We start from the raw sequence: 16345 nt of genomic DNA, 5'->3' as shown, positions 1-16345 counted from the left end.
ATACGTTGCTTCATTTTTTGACAGACACATCATTTTGTATATGTACTTTTGACATATTTACGAGCTCTACATGAGTTCCAGCTTGTATATTTGATGTTACCATGATGCCTAGGAGCTATAGAGATGCACACAATTCTATGTATCTCATGGGCGGCCGGACATACTTTTTATGCCCTAGGTATAAAAGTGAAAGTTAGGTCAGTTTTTAGGCATCCTCATGTGAGTTAAGCTTTCATAGAAAGCTTGTATAGAAGATAGAGGTGAGGATGTTTGGAGTTGGAGCTTCCTCTTGTGCTCACCTACTTTCTATGGCATGCAATGGAAAGCTAAGTGCTCTTGTTCTTCTTTCTCTTTGTCAATTGTGTTTATGGTGTGTAGCTAAGCATTGATTGGTCTCTAATTAGTGCTTCCCTCTCTCATTTATCTTCACTTTTATATTATTTGTGAGCTCATTGAGCTTTTGATTGATGTGGGTGTGTGATTGATGAGAGTGTGCACCCATTGTCCTCTTGATTGTTGCGATTAAAGAAGATTAGAGAGTAGGCATTGAGTGATTAGCCTTCTCCATAGCTTTCTCTTCTTCTTAACTCTCTTGATTAGGATCCTCTTCTTGCATTTCTAGTGATTCCATGCCTTCATGCACTAGCCAGGTTATCGATCCATTGGTTTGATATTATATCGGTGGATTGAGCTATGCGACTGTGAACCCCCCAACATTGGCGCCGTTGTCGGGGATCGATTACCTAAGCTAGAGGAGTCATTAGTGTGTTGAAGAGTCATTAATCATGTTTTAGAGTAGTTTAGATTATGCTTTAGGTGTTGGTGATGGTGAATTGTGGATTTATGGTGAGATTTAGTTAAGAAATTATGATTAATTTGTATGTTTTTCTCTCTTTTTTCACTAATCATTCACTAATTTTCTACTAATCCTCTAACAATTGGAGTGCTTTATATGTGTGTATGCTTAATTAGAGGCTTAAGCATCACTCTTTTGATAAGAAATTGCAAAAAAAATTGAGTGAAATTGAGTGATTTTTGAGTGTGTAATTAGAGATTTTTTCCTGATTAGGCTCTCTAGTTACTCTCTAATCACACGTGATTTTTGTGTTACACATAGCTAAATCATTGATTTTAAGTGTGATTATCATTCTTATGTGTTTAATTTGATTGAAAATGATGCTACACATGAGATTTGATTGTAGGTGAATTGCGGTTAAGCGGTTGCTAGTACACACACATGTGTGTAGGCGTCAATTGGAGTGGAAAATCGACGTGATGCTTATGTTATTGTGAGTGCATTAACCCATTCATTTGTTGATTTGATTTGCAAGTTTAATTAAAGATAAATTCCACAAAAAATTTAGTGTAAATCTAAGTGCAATTAGTGTGCTTATGTGTAGGCAAAGTGCACTTTTTTTAGTACAAATTATGGTTTAATTGGTGCCAATTGGGTTCATAAAAAGCATTGGATTGCTTGATGTTGTTATGATGATTATGGATCAGTTTTTTCATTGCTAAAATTGCATCAAAATGCTGCCCAATTTTTGTTAGATTGTGTGTGCTTTGTTTAGCGATTAGTGCTTGATTATGCTTGTGTGTGTACACTTAATTGGGCTTGTAATTGATTGCAGATTGATGTGAAATTGGTTGAATTGCAAAGTTCAAAGTGTGCTGATCAATTGTATATGCTTAATTTTGCTTAATTCTATTGCTAATTATTCTAATTTTTAGTCAAAATTAAGAGAAAAAAAAGAAGCAAAAATCGACTTAATTTAGATGCAAAATGCATAGAAATTTGATTTTGGGTGTAACTTTTGTTACCATATACATGTGGTAGTGATGTGTGTGAACACACTAGGACCGCCGGGGCATTTTTTCCCTCTTTAGGAGGTTTTTTCCCCCGTGCATTGTATATACGCCCATTACTCTAGGGCTATCTATCTTTCCATAGCACACTAAGGAATACACTCTCTATTGTGTACCTTGAGCTTCCTTCGTCTTCTCCAAGCTGTGTGTGTTTCTCTGCAACCCTAATTCCAACAATTGGTATCAGAGCAGGTCACGTCCTCCCGGGCTTAGTCGCCAGCTGCTCCAGCACACGCCTGCTCACTTTCTCCGATTTCAGTGAGCTTTGGCAAGCGTTCGCAGGTCGACAAATATTTTGGGAGATCTCGAAGAGCTTGGTCTGCTCAGAATTTTGATTTGGGCTCATTTCGGCCTCCGTTTCCACTACGGGAAGTACTGCACAGGCTATTTCGTCATTTTGTGCAGATTTTCTGTCAGTGCCGTTTTCTGCATAACAGGTGCCTTATAGTCTTCTACGGTTTGTGCTATATAGCACAAGTTGTTCCCGCTCCATTTCTCCTATTTTCGGGCAGTTTTCACATCAGGTGCAGCATTTACCATGGCTGACAACAACAACACAGATGTGTTCAAGATGTTTGCTGTTGAGGACAGGTTGGATGGGGACAACTACCCTATGTGGGCTTATATGATGCAACACGTTCTTGTGTCAAAAGGTGTCTGGAACATTGTGCAGGGCATTGATGTACGTCCTGGTTCTGAAGATGTAGGCGATATTGAGGATGTTGCAGGTCTTGCTGCAAGGATTGCAGCTGTTAGAGTTGTTTTGCCTACAGCAGAACAAGCTCGTTGGGATGTTAAGGATGCGCAGGCTCATGCATTGATTGCGTTGTCTGTGAAGCGCACCATTATTCCTCACATCCGTTCAGCAAAATCTGCAAAACAAGCTTGGGATATTCTAGCAGGTCTTTATGCAAGCCGCAATGAGGCTAAAATTGCTTTGCTGCGTAAAGAGCTAGAGTCGAAGATTATGCATGAGGAAGATGATATGGACACTTTCCTTGCTAGTGTCAAGGATATCAATGAGCAACTCATTTCTGCAGGTGAAGTCATTTCTGACAGTTCCCTTGTGCAGACTGTTCTTGATGCCTTACCAGATTCCTATCAGACTTTTGCTAGTACTTGGAGACTGATGACCCAAGGAAATCATGAAGTTGTCAAGTTTGATGCATTATGCACATTGCTGTTGCAAGAGTCACTTTCTAGAAAAAACAGGACTAGGCAGCGTGCAGTTGAACAGGCTTTTATTGCTTCTCAAAGAAAGGGTGGTAACAGTAATGCAGCCACTTCTTATGGTTCTGCTGCGAGTGGCAAAAATTCTGTTCCTAATGCTTCTGCTGGCAGCACTTCGTCTGGCAATTCTGGTGATAAGGGCAAAAAGAAGATGCGTTGCCATTATTGTAAAGCCAATGATCACTTGATCAAGTCGTGTCCTAAGTTGAAGGCCAAAGAGGCTAAGAAGAAAGAGGGTGGTTCCACTGCAAATGCTGGTTCCACTACAAATGCAGCCATTGTTGAGTCTTCTGTGAAAGGAGATTGTGATGCTGATGTTGATGCAGAATGGGCTTTTAGCGCAGAGTGCACTTACAATCCTGCTGTCCATGATGCATGCTTGTCAGTTGCTGCAAATTCACATGTGTGGTATTTTGACAGTGGTGCTACAAAGCACATTACCTCACATCGTGAATTGTTTACCTCTCTCGAGTCTGTCCCTCATGGGAATTCAGTCACTTGTGCCAACAACGCCTCTTATCCAGTTCAGGGAGTTGGAAAGATTGTGCTCACTGCTGCTAATGGCAGTTCCTTCACACTTGTTGATGCACTTTATGTACCTGGGATCAAGAAGAATCTCTTGTCTGTATCCGCACTTGCTAGACTTGGACTTGTAGTCAAATTTGTGGATGACAGATGTACAGTTCATGATCTCAGTTTTGGTGATGAAATTGTTGCATCTGGGCTTTTGTGCCGTGGGCTGTATAAGCTCACTTTGTATGACAAGTGTGGACAAAATTTTGCAAATGCTGTTGCAGATTCAAGGGCTATTTCAGATGCAAAACTTTGGCATGCACGTTTTGGTCATCTGAATTTTGCCAGTTTGCTGCGTTTGCAGAAATCTGATATGGTTGCTTCTTTGCCGCCTCTTGAAGCACCTATCAAACATGTTTGTGAAGGCTGTATTCTGGGTAAAATGCAGCGTTCTAAGTTTCCCAAGGATGGTTCAGTTAGGGCCACATGCAGGTTGCAGCTTGTGCATAGTGACGTTTGTGGGCCCATGCAAACTCCGTCCTTGGGCAATTACCTGTACTTCGTGACTTTCATTGATGATTACTCCAGGCATGCGTGGGTATTTCCGCTTAAAGCGAAGTCCGAAGTTTTTATGTGCTTCAAACAATTTTTGGCTATGGCTGAAAATGTCTCAAAATGTACTATGGGCACCCTCCGTTCCGATCGAGGGGGGGAGTATATGTCTCATGAATTTAATGCATTTCTGGCTAGTCGTGGGATAAAACACCAATGTACAGTGCCTTATACACCTCAGCAAAATGGTGTTGCTGAGAGGAAAAACAGGTCACTAACGGAAATGGCACGATGTATGGTCAAAAGTCAAGCTTTGCCGCATTCTTTTTGGCTTGAGGCCATCATGTGTGCCACTTATGTACTTAACAGGTGTCCTATGAAAGCTTTGCAGTCTATTACTCCATATGAAGCATGGCATGATAGAAAACCTTCTATTGAGCACATGCGTGTTTTTGGCTGTTTGGCATATGCTTTGGTGCCACAAGTGCAGCGCAGAAAATTGGATGATAAGGCTGTCAAATGTATTTTTGTTGGTTATAGTGCTGAAAGCAAAGGTTACAGGTTGTATCATCCGCAAACAAAACGTATTTTGGTTTCACGGGATGTAGTGTTTGTGGAAGATTCTGTTCAACCCTTGCTGTCATGTACTAGAGACAGTAATGTAAGCTCACAGGACATTTATGACACTTTGTTGCCTCTTTTCAGTGGTGGAAATACGAATGTAAGTTCCAATGAGGCAAATGTACAGCCTATGGGGGTTTCTGAAAATGTTTTAGAACAGCCTATTACTGATGCAGATGTACATGATGTACTTGATGAGGAAAGGGCTGAAAATGAGCAGGCTAGAGGTATGCCAAAATGGCTGGTGCACACTTTGCGTGACAGTAAATTGGATGCACCTTTATCTAGTCGTACTCGTTCAGGCTCTCGCCATGCATCTTATGCATCAGATTGTTATGCTTTGGCTGTGTCTAGTTTACATGATGTTGAGGAGCCTCTGTCTTTTGATGAAGCATAGAAATCAGAAAATTGGATTGCTGCCATGAAATCAGAATATGATGCACTTATAGAGAATGACACATGGACTTTATGTGATTTGCCTCCTGGCAAAAAGGCCATTGGTACGAAGTGGGTTTACAAGTTGAAACGCAAGCCGGATGGTGAGATCGATCGCCATAAGGCTCGACTTGTTGCAAAGGGTTATGCACAACAAAAAGGCATAGATTATGAAGAGACTTTTGCTCCCACTTGTCGTATGACTACTGTGCGTTTTCTATGTGCATTGGCAGCTCATTTTGGTTGGGATGTACATCAATCAGACATTGTTACTGCTTTCTTGAATGGTGACATATTTGAGGAAGTTTATGTAACGCAGCCTCGCGGTTTTGTCAAAAAAGGACAAGGGGACAAAGTGTGCAAATGTAAGAAGGCTTTGTATGGGTTGAAGCAATCTCCTCGTGCTTGGTATGAGAAAGCTGACACTCATTTGGTTAAACGAGGCTTTCGTAACAGTCCAACAGAAAGCACATTGTATGTAAAGCGTGAGGATGATGTATTTCTCATTGTGGTTCTTTATGTTGATGATTTGCTGATCACTGGACCAAATGAGAGACATATTGCTGAATTTAAGGCTGATTTGAATGCTACTTTCAAGATGAAAGATTTGGGGCTGTTGCATCATTACTTGGGTATACAGTTTAAGCAGTGTGATGGTGGTATTGCCTTGTGTCAGAAAAGTTACATAGAGACATTGCTATGTAAGTTTGGACTTGAGGATTGCAAACCTATTGCCACTCCCATGGAAACAGGTTTGAAGTTGAGTCTACATGATGCTGGCGATCCTGCTGATGTCACTCTTTACCAAACTGCTGTTGGCTGCCTCATTTATGTATGCAACACGAGGCCAGATATTCAGTTTGCAGTCTCGCAGGTCAGCAGATTTATGCATAGCCCAGGGTCTAAGCATTGGCAGGCTGTCAAGAGGATTTTCCGCTACCTTAGTGGCACTTTACATCTTGGCTTGTTTTATCCCAAGGGGGGATCATTGCCGCCAGACTTACATGCTTTTTCGGACTCAGATTGGGCTGGTTGTTTTGACACGCGAGTGTCCACAAGTGGTTTTTGTTTCATGCTTGGTAGTTCATGTATATCATGGTTGAGCAAGAAGCAACCTACTGTGGCCACTTCGAGTTGTGAGGCTGAGTACAGGGCAGTCTTCACAGCTACGGTTGAGTGTGTATGGCTCAGACGCCTTATGGCTGACTTGGGTGTTGGACAGGACACTGCCAACACTATCTACACTGACAGTCAGAGCGCATTGGCAGTTGCGAGGAACCCAGTTTTTCATGCTCGCACAAAGCACATTGAGGTGCATTACCACTATGTCAAGGAGAGGCTCTCAGCAGGAGAGATCAGCTTGGCTTATGTGCCAACACAGGACAACCTTGCAGATCTTTTCACAAAGGCATTGTCTCGTGAGAAGCTTGAAGCTTTCCGCAAAGCTTTGGGCTTACTCCCCTTTGTGGACTGATCCTGTCCTCAGAGCATGGCACTTCCCTTTACTCATGTGCCAGCTCTCGTTCACCGCATCACTCCAGGGGGGATTTGTTACCATATACATGTGGTAGTGATGTGTGTGAACACACTAGGACCGCCGGGGCATTTTTTCCCTCTTGAGGAGGTTTTTTCCCCCGTGCATTGTATATACGCCCATTACTCTAGGGCTATCTATCTTTCCATAGCACACTAAGGAATACACTCTCTATTGTGTACCTTGAGCTTCCTTCGTCTTCTCCAAGCTGTGTGTGTTTCTCTGCAACCCTAATTCCAACAACTTTGAGGTGTTAATTGCAAAAAATTCTTTACAAAATTGAGCGTGTATGCACTTCACGACCTATTTTTAGTTTCATGCGCGCATATGTCTCACTTCTCGTAACAGTGTGTGCACTTACTTAATTTAGGTGTGTACATGCATTTACTCGATTTAGGTGTGTGTGCACTTACTTGATTTAGGTGTGTGTGAGCACTTACTTGATTTAGGTGTGTGTGCACTTACTTGATTTAGGTGTCTGTGTGCACTTACTTGATTTAGGTGTGTGTGCATTTACTTGATTTAGGCGTGTGAGCATTTACTTGATTTAGGTGTGTGTGCGCACTTACTTGATTTAGGTGTGTGTATCATTTAAGAGGGATGTGTACCATCCTTAATTTGTGTGTCTGTAAAGTGTAAATGCACAAGCAAACAAAGGGGGTTGGGGGTCAAGCACATGTGCATGCTTGTTTTTAGGTGTGTGGAAAGGGAGTAAAGTCAACAAAAGACAAGGCATGTGAGAAAAGAATCTAAGTGAGAGAAAGAGAAACAAAGTCGACAAAGATAATAAAAAGAGTGTGTGCATGGACGTCCGAATTTTAAAAAACCCAAAAATATATTATTTATTTATTTATTTATATATGTTTTTTTAAAACCTTTTTTTGTTTTATTTTATATAGGCGTCCCATGCATGTGCGCATCTAGTCGGCCTCTTTCGGACCCTGTATTACGAGGATCTCTCTCTTATACTTTCTCTTATATACCTCGTTCACGCGCGCATGTATGCACGACTAGACACTGAGAGTACATATGTCCGGAGAGTCGTTTGCCTGATTCGCTTACTTGTTTGACATAGCACATTGTAGGATTTAGATGACTCTTGACACATTGACATCATTGTGATGTGATTTATGAGCCACTATTATCATGCATGATTGACTATAGGTCACCCGTGTGACAGTTTCATTTTATCACACCATTCACATCACGATCTTGCCATACACTTATTATATTGCTTGCTATTCCTTGAGAGATCTAGATCAATCATAGTGAGCCTCCACATGATCATTGAGTATTTGCACTCTCTAGATTGATGACGACCATGGCCCTGAGAGGTTCCGATTTGGTGTTGCTATGGTTAGTAGGAGAGTACGAGAGACATTTATGTTATCGAGATCAATATACCGATCACTATTTTGTGAGGATTCAGCCTCATGATCACTCTACTCATGCTTTTCAGTCAATTAGAGCCAGAGCCCACCCCACGAGGTCTGATCATCTAATAGATTTCTTAGATGTACTCTATCGAGTACAAAATATCCATTCTAGACATGAGATCCCAGTACCATCCCTAGAGGATGTTGCAGACACAGGATACCACAGTCCAGTTACAGTGTATGCATTGATAGTTTTTTGTATGTTGATGATGATGCACGTATGTATTTGAGAGAGTCACAGATGCCTGTACCAGAGCCTCGGGTAGATTTTGGTAGATCCATGGGTAGCAGGACCTATTATGGCCTTGATGATTATAGTACCTACACGATGATTTTTGGCCTACCTTATCGACCTATCCCTAGCCCTAGATCACCTACATCTAGTGTCGGCATTGAGCTTGAGTCCACATACACAGCGAGATCACCCATTAGACCACCTCCATGCTTTCTACCTAGACCTATTGCTCCACAGGACTCTATCGATGACCATAGATCTAGGTTGACAATGGAGATTGACGAGTCTCGAGAGCAGTTATTGAGAGAGCCACGCATAGAGATCAAGATGAGATTGACATCAGAGTCCTCACAGACACCACACAGAGCTAGATTTGGCATGATGAGCACTTCACAGTCTATGTTTACGATGAGATCAGAGCCACCACGAGTCATCGAGATGAGAGCACCCGCCATGAGTGCACCACACATAGAGCCATTGACTATGAGACGATTACATTGCGGACCCATGAGAGAGCATCCACAGCCTTTGGTGACGGAGCATACCATGCATTTACCTAGAGAGGTTGTTACGACCACAATATTGAGCCATATTGATGTTTCAGGATCACATGACCATGAGAGAGTTATGTCACATGGGGCTATAGTTTTGACAAGTGACACGATTCCTACGATGAGAGATGAGCTACACGAGTTAGCCACTACTCTGCGGACAGATAGACCTATGCTAGTCTTGTGTGGTGAGAGGATGGGATTATGCATATTTCATGATCTGAGCTGATCGAGTTTCTTTCAAAAACTCAAGCGCTTTGTTCAGGATCTTCCCACACATCAAGTAGTGCGAGTTATGCCTAACCCAGGCATGCCAGGATCTTTTAGAGACGAGTATGATGCGATGTACTTGCCGATGTTTGAGATTGACTTACAGACCATAGAGCCTTTATCATATGATGAGTCCCTAGATACTCATACTCATCCCACATTGGTAGAGTTGTATAGACTTGAGTAGACAAAGACATATGTTGACGACTGTGGACGTAGATACACACGAGAGTCTAGCACATCTACTGAGTTATGTCAAAGAGTGACTGCCATGCTTTCGTTTGATCGAGATCCTCAAGAGCGTGTATATAGAGGCAATGATCATGCCATCTATGTGCTGACTATCGGAGTGAGATACACACCTAGATCATTGATCGATCGAGCACATTGTAGCACTAGACTACCTACTACAGCTTTAGCCCACCAGTCTGCTCATAGATCACCTCCTACACCCATGAGTGATTGTGATCCTCTACGAGAGATTACTAGGACTATGCCACCCCTAGATGGAGCTCTTGAGCTTAGCCTACCACAGAGTGAGCTTCATAGCTTAGATCAGCATGAGACCGATGACATAGAGCTGACATGTGTTTCTCATTATCATGATGTGCAGCAGAGTGACACATTAGTGATTGATTCACCTACAGAGCACCCACATCACATAGATGTTGCCATAGAGCCATCTATTCTTAAAGAGACACGATCTCATTCCTCGATCATAGAGTGAGCAAATACGATTGTAGAGACATTGACACATGAGGTTCCTCTAGACCACCACACAGATACCACACATATAGAGGTCACACCACATATCATTGAGCCTACACAGACTAGTATGACCTCTAGACATTTACATCATGAGGATAGACGAGCACCTGCGAGATTCTATTCGAGACCACAAGGATTGTCTGATTCTGAGCGAGCATTAGAGCCTTCTCTAGATAGAGTTCATAGTAGTGCTACCAAGGAGTTACCCCTTCCACATCAAATATATAGATCTACAGCCATAGCTTCCTATAGGACTCGACGAGTATATGTTCCACGAGGAGAGATATCGATGAGACCATTGCCTAGTGATGACACTTATGTGTGGATAGAGAGCCGGATTACACATGATGGATTAACACATGGTTGGCTCACATCTAGACAATCACTAGAGGCACAGAGTTATTATGAGGGGCATAGACAAATTTGGGTTCCCAGGTTGAGAGTTGTAGCACATAGTGAGCATTCACGACCACATTTGATTATGAGAGACTTGAGAGAGATTTCTAGACCTTCTAGAAGATCTCAAAGATCATTTTTAGAGAGACCACGACCACAGAGACTGTGTCAGAGAGAGAGATCTTTACATTCACATGTGAAGAAATCTCCCAATGACCTCCTCATGAGATTGAAGGGATTGAAGATTTGGCTACCAAAGAGCCGACCACCTATCACATCACAGGTTGACACTAGTCATAGCTTGTCTGAGGTTTCCATTGACCATGTTGTTGACTTAGAGCTTGGCACCATTCAGGGATCTTGAGCCACATAGTTCATTGACCACACAGTCACAGATTGATGTTATCCCTAGATCCATTAGTTGTGCTATAGATTCTACCATTGACATGGAGCTAGGTGCTAGCCAGTTGATGACCATTATAGAGAGAGCTAGGAGACTACAGGTTTTATTGTTTGGAGAGAGTTCTCTTATCCCTCCTAGTTGCAACAGACCCTTGACTTGTACAGATTGACTATGGTGCACTAGATACATGCGCATATGCTAGAGGCACTTTTTTCCCTTTCGGTTTTTACCCTCTAGACATCCAGGTTTGAGACCTTAGTTTAGGATTTATTTTTAATTGTGTTTAGGTAATAAAACTTCCACTTCTATGCTGACACACCTTTCTAGGTGGTAGTGTTTTGTTTATGATTTTGCAGCATAGATGGACTTTAGCTTTCACACAGCATGGACATCTCGAGTTCCAGCTTCACATGTTTTCTTCCTTATCTATTGAGGATATGTAGCACATATCTCCAGGTGTACTACTTTCCATGATTTATGTTTGTGGAGATTTAAGTTTGCTGATTGTTGTATTCCATGGTTTAATCGAGTGCATTTAGATATGTTTTGTTATCTGCCATTAAAGATGTATAAACTTGTCTTTGCTTTAGTTAATTGACCTTAAGTTTAATCTTATTGATGAGCCTTGATGTTAGGAGACTATGAGTTTAGGTTAACCAATTCACTTGACCGCTAGTTTTAGTTGGAAATATTATTTGAGTGTTTGAGACCTTAGGAGTGTTTTAAGCATAGAGAGGCTTGCTCACTCAAACAACAACGACCACTAGTGAGAATACAAAGGAAATGAAAGCAAAAGTTGGAAGAGAAATCCCAGCTTCATTGTATTGCCTATGGTATTAGAGTCCCAGAGGTTCCCAGTGTCGGCGCTTTTCTTTGAGAAGCAAAAAGCCCCAGGCATACAAAATAAACACACATGTTTTAAAAAGAAAAAAAAGAAAAGAAAAATGAAAAGAAAGAAAAAAAGACATGAAAAAGATTTCCATTGAGCTTCAAGTAAAAAATTCAAGCTTTTGTTCGGAGTTGTGAGAGTTAGTAAGCTAATCAAAGCTAAAAAACATAAATAGGGAATCTTACATTTAGATAATCTTTCTAACTTAGCTAGTACTAGAGTAATTGTTTTAACCTTTAGTTGTGGTTAACTAATTGATAGACTCATCCATAAGCCCGAAACTTTTGATTAATTAATTTCAGCAAGTGCAATTTATTTGTCCTTAATGGCAGTGTAGCATTCCATAATTGTTTGTATTCATTCATTACCACATACATGATTTGCCTTTCCTTTATGCTTTATTGCCATATGATTCAGCTTGCTACCTCATTGCCTTTTTGTTTTTCAGGTCCATTCTTCACATAGCATCTACCACGACATGGCTTTGTCAGAGACGACAAAGCTTAGGAGGGGGGTAGTGTTTGGTAGCGCAAACACAAAGTACCAGATGACCTTCAGCTATGCTATTTTTAGCATATGCTTATGATGTATTAGCATACGTTGCCTCATTTTTTGACAAACACATCATTTTGTATATTTACTTTTGACATATTTACGGGCTCTACATGAGTTCCAGCTTGTATATTTGATGTTACCATGATGCCTAGGAGCTATTGAGATGCACACAATTCTATGCATCTCATGGGCGGCAAGACATATTTTTTATGCCCTAGGTATAAAAGTGAAAGTTAGGTCATTTTTTAGGCATCCTCAGGTGAGTTAAGCTTTCATGGAAAGCTTGTAGAGAAGATAGAGGTGAAGATGTTTGGAGTTGGAGCTTCCTCTTGTGCTCACCTACTTTCTATGGCATGCAATGGAAAGCTAAGTGCTCTTGTTCTTCTTTCTCTTTGTCAATTATGTTTATGGTGTGTACCTAAGCATTGATTAGTCTCTAATTAGTGTTTCCGTCTCTCATTTATCTTCACTTTTACATTATTTGTGAGCTCATTGAGCTTTTGATTGATGTGTGTGTGTGTGTGATTGATGAGAGTATGCACCCATTGTCCTCTTGATTGTTGAGATTAAAGACAATTAGAGAGTAGGCATTGAGTGATTAGCCTTCTCCATAGCTTTCTCTTCTTCTTAACTCTCTTGATTAGGATCCTCTTCTTGCATTTCTAGTGATTCCATGCCTTCATGCACTAGTCGGGTTATCAATCCATTGGTTTGACATTATGTCGGTGGATTGAGCTATGCGACAACCCCCCAACATAGCTTTACCTTTCCAAGTCTAGCTCATTTTTCCCTTGATGACACCACGGATACCATGCCTACCCTAGTGATGGGCATGCCAAGAAACACGCCATGGACCTCTGTTGTTAGCAAAGCACCACTACATGGTAGCTCAATGCCTGCAATAGTACTACATGTGTGTCCCATCATATACACCTATGGGTCCTCGTACTCATGTAGCTCCTACACCTCCCGTTGTTTCAACAACCTATGCTCCACAACCACAACATCCAAGCTCTTATTTCAATGGGACCACACCGGCTAGCATTAGCATGTCACATCTGATGTCTGTTATGCCTAGGGCCACACATATGAACTTTGGGCCACCACATGGCACAACACTGTACTAAACTTGGAACCCAAGGGCTTCCTATGCACCAAGCCCAATGCCAATACCTCTAGTGCCTCTCAATCGTTAAATTAGCGACCCCAGACTTGTTTAGTTTTTTACCTTTACAATTGCATATGTAGTTTCTGGAACGCCTTCACCCACAGTGTCTGCTCACTTAGGTGACTTGGCAACATTTGGTCAAGCTATCGGTCGATCTGTTGCTGAGAATATGCGTAACACGCCTGATAGAGAGCCTAGAAGTAAGGCAGTACAAATAGCCAAGCTCACATAAAAATTTAGTGGAGATGGGAATGTGAGAAAGCATATCAAAATGTTTGAAAAAATAGGCGATTCCCTAGGAGAACACAATGACCTGCATAAGAGTAATGCTTTAAGCCTAACCTTAAGTGGAAAGGCTGGAGATTGGTATAGAACCCTAAGGATAGAAGAAAAAATGATTTATCCTACTCTTAGGAGACTGTTCTTGAAAGATTACATACGAGAGGGAGTGCTTTGGGGTGTAGCATCTCAGCTCCAGAAAGCCCAACAAGAGGAAGGAGAGTCGGTGAGAGACTTTATTAGTCGCTTGAGGCATTTGAATTCTCATTGTAATCCAAATGAGCGCTTCAATAATAACCAATTGCTTGATATATTCATTAGGGGATTACGACATGAGGATATCTACAATGGCCTAGTCATTAGAGGTATCACCACTTAGGAAGTAGTCACCACCAATGCGATCAAATTGGAGGATAATTTAATGATTCAAGGAGAAAGAGTGTCTTTTGAGACTCAATCTACTAGCTTGCAAGCATCAAGGCATCAACTAATGACCCTAAAGCCTATTGCTAAGGAGCCAAATATACCTGAGATGACTTTCGCATATCTCACCAAAGCCATTCAAGAGAGTCTTAGAGATAATCGTGCTCTGCAAAACAACCATATGTATTCAAGAAGGGAGCAACAATGGTGCTCAGTTTTCTATGGTCCGCATAGTACAGTGAATGCCCTACTTTTAGAGTAAAATTCAATGGGAATTGCAATGCTTGTGGGAGGTATGGTCATCAAGCTAAGGATTGCATAGTATTTAAGTGCACGATGGCCAATAGACCAACCTTAGCATGGACGGATACACCTCGAGTGCATGCATTGATGTCGGCCCTACCTCTTGAACAAACGTCACAACACATGGTCCCTAGGGCCCAAAATGTTGTTCAAACAACACCCTTACCACCTCTAGTGCTAGGACCGCAACCACCACATCCGAAAATCACTTCTGAGAATCAAGTGGGTTGTGAGTCATCTATTGCTTGTTTGGAAGGCTATGAGGAAGATATAGACCCTAATATTGCATATGGGATTGATGCACTTGAAGAAAGTCCACAATACTACATGGAGGACTATTGGGGACAAGTCAAGTATGTCTATCAAGTAGCTGCTCTTGCTGCAAGAGGCCAAAATATCAGTTACACTGCCAAGAGACCACCTCTTCAATGCTATGAGTGTGGAGGTCCACATCATGTAGCAGAGTGTCCTATTAGTCTACAAAAGAATGATACACTAATGCAAACCAAGCAAACAAGCACATGTACAATGCCGATACTCATGTGTAATCGATGTGGCATAGATCATTTGATTGCCAAATGTCCAAATAATCCAAATGCACCGAAGATCACACTATTAAACTTGATTGAGGTTACCAAGGAGCCATCAAAAAGTACACATGTGGTACTAGTAGATGTACTCACACAATCAATGCTCCAAAAACAAAATTATATTCTTGGGGAAAGAGACACGACATCAATTGCCCAATCTCATAAAAAGAAGAAAACACAAAGGAAGAGATCGCAAAAAGCAGCGAAGTCAGACCCCAGTTCAAAGACCAACATAGGGATTGGTGACAACCCCATATATATGAATGACGCTGAAGAGGATTCTGATTCAGATGAAACCATGGAGACAAAAATGACCACTAGGAAAGAAACCAACAAGAAAGATCGTCATGAGCCACAATGGCTAGGACCCAAGAAGAAGATAGGAACTTACCCAAACCCTACAGAGGAGATCGAGCGAGTCAAGCAATTAAGGAGTTTGGTAGAAGAGACCCAAAGGGATCTAGAGCCAGCACCTAGGCAAATCCAAATTACAGACACAGTGTTCCCTACGCAACAACAACTTCACAAAGTCCATAGACCTCTAGCGATACCTAGTGTCATCCAAGAAGAAAGTGACTTGAAGTCATGGGAAAGTGGGCGTACTCACTTCTTATTGGAAAGAATGTTTACACAGAGACTACCTGACCCTATTGAAGAAATGGAGGCCCCATCTTCCCCACGTCAAGGGACTGAAGCCCAAAAGGTTTCGTTAAATATTGCCAAATTGATGGATTTGATGGCTTCAAAAGTTAAAACCACCATCCTATCCAAACTATATGGAGACCCCGAGCTATTCTTAGCTCTTCGAGCTTTCCTCAATGGAGTACTGAAAGTAGGGCTACCACAATTTGCACAGATGGATGGAGCTAGGGAGATGCCAACAGAGGAGGAACACTTAGATCCACAACCCAACCTAGATGAGAACTTTGTTGTAGAAATACTTGTTAACAAGTTGGGACAATACTTTGAGGGCAATGAATCCAATGCGACCATACCAATCACTACCAAGGGATTAACTGTGAAGGGAATCCTTGATGGTGGCGCTGGGGTTAGCATTGAGACTAAAAAGTGTTGGGAAACTATGGGAAGACCTCACGTTGGGACCACAACCATAGTAGTAAAGATGGCCAACGGGTCTATTGTAAAACCTATTGGGATGCTAGAAGATCTCAAGATCAAGGTCTTTGGACACAAAATAAGAAATACCTTCATTGTTATGGATTTCTCCAAGCACACTATGTCATCTGAGATGATCTTAGGACGTCCTTTCATGAGGGAAGGAAAAATGGTGCATGACTGGTCTAAAAACCATGTCTACTTGCAGTTCC

At 41.6% G+C, this 16345-nt stretch overlaps 1 pseudogene; it reads left to right on the top strand.

The window, feature by feature from the left end:
* The first annotated feature begins 8072 nt into the window (after positions 1 to 8072).
* On the top strand, positions 8073 to 9202 carry LOC147452876 (uncharacterized; annotated as a pseudogene).
* Positions 9203 to 16345: the final 7143 nt, after the last annotated feature.

This window comes from Adiantum capillus-veneris, chromosome 8 (genome assembly GCF_014529385.1).
Source record: "Adiantum capillus-veneris isolate H3 chromosome 8, ASM1452938v2, whole genome shotgun sequence".
In the NCBI taxonomy this organism is placed as follows: Eukaryota; Viridiplantae; Streptophyta; class Polypodiopsida; order Polypodiales; family Pteridaceae; genus Adiantum; species Adiantum capillus-veneris.
Note: the sequence above shows the minus strand (reverse complement) of the source record. Positions and strands in the feature narration are given on the sequence as shown.